Here is a 5284-nt window from a genome sequence, read left to right on the forward strand (position 1 = left end):
ACAAAGGGAAGTTGATCCACCACATGGCCTGTTTGAATGCCAGCTGAGATTCCCTCATAGAATGGCTTTAAACGTTGTCCATTTACTTTGAAAGTTGAGCCGTCTTTAGGGTTTTGAATCTCCACAGCTCCATAGGGAGAAACATTGACCACGGTGAATGGGCCTTGCCATCTAGACTTCAATTTTCCTGGAAAGAGACGCAATCGTGAGTTAAACAAAAGAACTGACATACCTTTGGAGAACTCTTTCCGTTGAATGTTTCTGTCATGGTAACTCTTGGTTCGTTCTTTGTAAAGCTTTGCATTCTCATAAGACTCATGTCTAATTTCTTCCAATTCATTGAGCTGAAACTTTCTTGCATGGCCTGCCTTGTCTAGATCAAAATTTAACTTCTTGATGGCCCAAAAAGCATTGTGTTCAAGCTCCATTGGCAGGTGACAAGCTTTCCCAAACACAAGATGATAAGGGCTCATCCCAATGGGAGTCTTATATGCAGTCCTATAAGCCCATAATGAATCATTGAGCTTGGCTGCCCAATCTTTCCTTGTATTGTTCACCACCTTCTCCAGGATGTGCTTAATTTCTCTATTGCTTATTTCCACTTGACCAGAAGTTTGCGGATGATATGGTGTAGAGACTCGATGGGTGATGTTGTACTTCTTCATGAGTGCTTCGAATGGCTTGTTACAGAAGTGGCTGCCTCCATCACTAATGACAGCCCTTGGAGTACCAAACCTTGTGAAAATATTATCCTTCAAGAACTTGAGCACCACCTTATGATCATTGGTTTTGGTGGCTATGGCTTCCACCCATTTAGACACATAATCAACAGCAACAAGTATGTAAGTACAACCAAAGGAAGATGGGAATGGTCCCATGAAATCAATACCCCACACATCGAAGAGCTCCACAACAAGTATGCTATTCAATGGCATTTCGTTCCTGCGACTTATGTTCCCCATCCTTTGACACCTATCACACTTAACACAAAAATTAAACGCATCTTTGAATAGAGTGGGCCAAAAGAAACCAGATTGGAGAATTTTAAGTGCTGTTTTCTTAGCTCCAAAGTGACCTCCACAAGCCAATTCGTGGCTATGCCTAAGTATGCTTTCTTGCTCTTCTTCTGGAACACATCTTCTGATGAGTTGATCCGGGCAATGCTTGAATAAGAAAGGTTCATCCCAGACATAATGTTTCACCATGGAAAAGAACTTCTTCTTGTCCTGAGAAGTTAGATCATTTCTAAGAACACCACAAGCAAGATAATTAACAAAATCAGCATACCATGGTTCTTTGACTTGGGCAGCATATAGTTGTTCATCAGGGAAAATCTCATTCAAGGGTAGCACAGCTTCTCCTTTTTCTTCAACCACAATTCTGCTCAAATGATCAGCTACCACATTCTCACATCCCTTCTTGTCTCGAATTTCCAAATCGAACTCTTGCAGCAAGAGAATCCATCTAATCAAGCGTGGTTTTGCATCCTTCTTAGTGAGCAAGTATCTAAGAGCTGCATGGTCAGAATAAACAATTACTTTAGAACCAACAAGATAAGAACGAAATTTTTCTAAAGCAAAAACCACAGCAAGGAACTCCTTCTCTGTTGTGGAGTAGTTGATTTGAGCATCATTCAAGGTCCGGCTAGCATAATGAATCACATGGGGGAGCTTGTTCTTCTTTTGACCTAAAACTGCACCAATAGCAAAGTCAGAGGCATCACACATTATTTCAAATGGTAAAGACCAATCTGGAGCTATGATAATAGGGGCTGAAGTTAGCTCCCTCTTCAAGGTAGTAAAGGCTTCCATGCAAGCTTCATTAAACTCAAAAACAGCATCCTTAGCAAGGAGATTACACAATGGCCTTGTAATGCTTGAGAAATTTTTGATGAACCTTCTATAGAATCCAGCATGACCTAGAAAGCTTCTAATTCCTTTCACAGAGGTAGGGGGTGGCATATTTGAGATGAGATCGATCTTGGCTTTATCCACTTCAATTCCCTTGCTTGAAATCACATGGCCTAGCACAATGCCTTGTCTCACCATGAAGTGACACTTCTCCCAATTCAAAATCAGGTTTGTTTCCTGGCATCTTTTAAGCACTAGAGACAAGTGGTGAAGACAATTATCAAAAGAGGAACCAAAAACTGAAAAATCATCCATAAATACCTCAATGAATCGTTCCACCATATCTGAAAAGATTGACATCATGCATCTTTGGAAAGTTGCTGGGGCATTGCACAAACCGAATGGCATCCTTCTATAAGCAAACGTACCAAATGGGCATGTGAATGTGGTTTTCTCTTGGTCTTCCGGAGCAATGGGAATTTGATTATAACCTGAAAAACCATCAAGAAAACAATAGTAAGCATGGCCAGATAAACGTTCAAGCATTTGATCAATAAAAGGCAAGGGGAAATGATCTTTTCTAGTGGATGTGTTCAACTTCCTGTAATCAATGCAAACTCTCCAACCAGTGATAGTTCGTGTAGGAACTATCTCATTCTTCTCATTCTTCACAACGGTGATTCCGGACTTCTTCGGAACAACTTGTACAGGGCTCACCCACTTAGAATCTGAAATTGGGTAGATGATTCCTACATCGAGTAGCTTTAAAACTTCAGCTCTAACCACCTCTTTCATGTTGGGATTTAGCCTCCTTTGGGCATCACGGGATGGTTTGCTGTCTTCTTCCATTAGAATCCGGTGCATGCACATGCTTGGACTAATTCCTTTGATGTCTGCTATGGTCCACCCAATGGCTGTTTTATGCTCTTTTAGAACCTTAATTAAGCTCTCTTCTTCATGTGAGGTGAGACCTGCAGCAATTATAACAGGGAGAGTTTCGTTAGCACCCAAATAAGTATATTTAAGATGATTGGGCAGTGGTTTAAGTTCTAGCTTTGGTGGGGTGATAATGGATGGCTCCAATTTCGTGGATGATGGTCCAAGAGGCTCGAGTGGTGGCCTAAAGGATGGTGGGTATGGTTGAAACACTTCTAAGGCAGCCACCACTTCTTGGAACTCCGGTTCACAAAGATCTTCCTCTTCTTGTGTTAAGACAGCTTCTAGAGCATCATTAGACTTTCTCTGCAAAATTTTGGAAGAAACCTCATGATCCACAACATCAATTGAAAAGCAAGAATCAAGAGAGATAGAAGGTTGAGATAGAGCATTAAGCATTTTAAATTCAACAGTTTCACCCAGAACAGTCATGGAAAGGGTGCTATCTTTCACTTTGATAACTGTGTCTGCAGTGGCCATGAATGGCCTGCCTAGGAGAATGCGATCAACATGATCTCCATTTGGATTGTCTTCCATGTCCATCACTACAAAATCAGCAGGGAGAATTAGTGTATTAACTTGAACTAAAATATCTTCTACAATACCTTTTGGATATTTTATAGAATGATCAGCTAGTTCAAGTCGTATTGAAGTCTTCTTCATCCCTTCTAAGCCAAGCTTTTGATACAATGAATATGGCATTAGGTTGACACTTGCTCCCAAGTCCAACATGGCTCTTCCAACCTTATTGCCTCCAATGTTAATGGGAATGTCAAAGCTGCCAGGATCAACTAGTTTTGGTGGAAGCTTCCTTTGCAACACAGCACTTACATTCTGGTCAAGCTTTACATCTTCATTTGGAGCGAAATTGAGCTTGTGAGTTTTCAAGTCCTTGATGAACTTTCCATATGCAGGAATCTGTTCAATAACATCAAGCAAAGGCAAATTGATATTAACTTTACTCAAAATATCATAAATCTCTTTAAAAGCCTTATCTTGCTTTGCTTTCTTAAGACGGCCTGGAAATGGAATCAGTGGAACATATGGAGCGGGTGGCACGTATCTATCTTCTTGAAGATGTGGTGGCACAAATTTGTCATCTCTCCTATGCAATTGGAATTGTTTGGATTCCTGAGAATCTGATTTGGCATTAGGAGCAGATTGAGAAGTTTTGAGATGTTCCCCTTCTGTAGCCGTGGTCTCCTCCTCTTCATCTTCTACAATCACAACATCATTTGAAAGATTAGAATCAACTTTACTATCAATGATCTTACCTGATCTGAGCACATGAATGGCCTTGGCTTCTTGGTTCTTTGGATTGATCTCGGTTTGGCTTGGCCATTTCCCAGGTGCTCTTTGAGTTATTTCAGCAGCTAATTGGCCTATTTGAACTTCCAATTTGGCAATGGTAGCTTGTGTAGTTTGCTGGAAATTGGATTGGTTGATTGCCATCTGCTTAACTATATCCTCCAATGATGATGTTTGTTGTGGCTTTTGGAATGAAGGGGGATTAGCTTGATTCTGAGTATTCCTCCATGAAAAGTTTGGATGATTCCTCCAACCTGGATTATAACTTTGAGAGTATGAATCATTTCTTGGACCTTGGTTGTAGGAATTTACCAACTTAGCTTGCTCTTGCACAAATTCTGGATATCCAGCCCCAAGTGGACAAGCTATGGTAGCATGGTCAGGAGTTTCGCAAATACTACACACTTCCTTCGGAGGGCTTCTTGAGTTTAATGCAAGAAGAGCATCTAGCTTTTGTTCCAGTTTTGAAATCTGCACACTAGAAGCATCATTAGAACCACTAATAACACGTTTACCTCTTGTATCCGTATGTTGGGTCTCCATTGCTATCTCCTCAAAGAGTTCGTATGTTTCTTCTGGAGTTTTGGTTTTAAAAGAACCACCTGCAAAATTGGTGACTATATTATGACTAGAAGGGGTTAGTCCTTTATAAAACATACGCATTTGAAGCTTCAATGGAATCCCATGATGAGGACATTGGTTGAGCAGCCCATTGAATCTCTCCCATGCTTCACAAAACGATTCATCATCTTGCTGTGCAAATAATAAGATCTTATCCCTAAGCATGTCGGTCTTTTGCGTGGAGAAGTATTTCTCCAAGAACTTCTTTTGAATGGCAGCCCATGTAGTGAGTGAACCAGGCTTCAAAGAATTCAACCAATATTTCCCCTTATCCTTCAAAGTGTATGGAAACACTCTCATTCGAAGTTGATCTTCTGTCACACCTGTCAAGGGAAAAGAACTCACAACATTAAAAATATCCTTTATATGAGTTAATGGATCTTCATTAGGTAAATCATAAAAGGAAGGCAGCATATTAAGATGAGAAGATTTAAGCTCATAATTTCGAGCTACAGTGGGCAGCAAAATGCTTGAAGGAGATGCTGGAATTGTTGGGATATCAAGTTCTCCCATGAACTCATTGGCAGCCATCTCTTCTTCTTCTTCTTGGTCTGAACTTGCTTCCGAAT

General features: G+C 40.6%; 1 non-coding gene across 1 annotated transcript; it reads left to right on the forward strand.

Moving 5' to 3' along the window:
* The first annotated feature begins 4773 nt into the window (after positions 1–4773).
* LOC148294235 (small nucleolar RNA R71) lies at positions 4774–4880 on the forward strand. The gene has a single exon (XR_015836184.1). It is a non-coding gene; the product is annotated as a small nucleolar RNA R71 (small nucleolar RNA).
* The last annotated feature ends 404 nt before the right edge of the window (positions 4881–5284 follow it).

Source organism: Prunus avium, chromosome 5 (genome assembly GCF_965620075.1).
Source record: "Prunus avium chromosome 5, drPruAviu1.hap1.1, whole genome shotgun sequence".
Classification (NCBI taxonomy): domain Eukaryota; kingdom Viridiplantae; phylum Streptophyta; class Magnoliopsida; order Rosales; family Rosaceae; genus Prunus; species Prunus avium.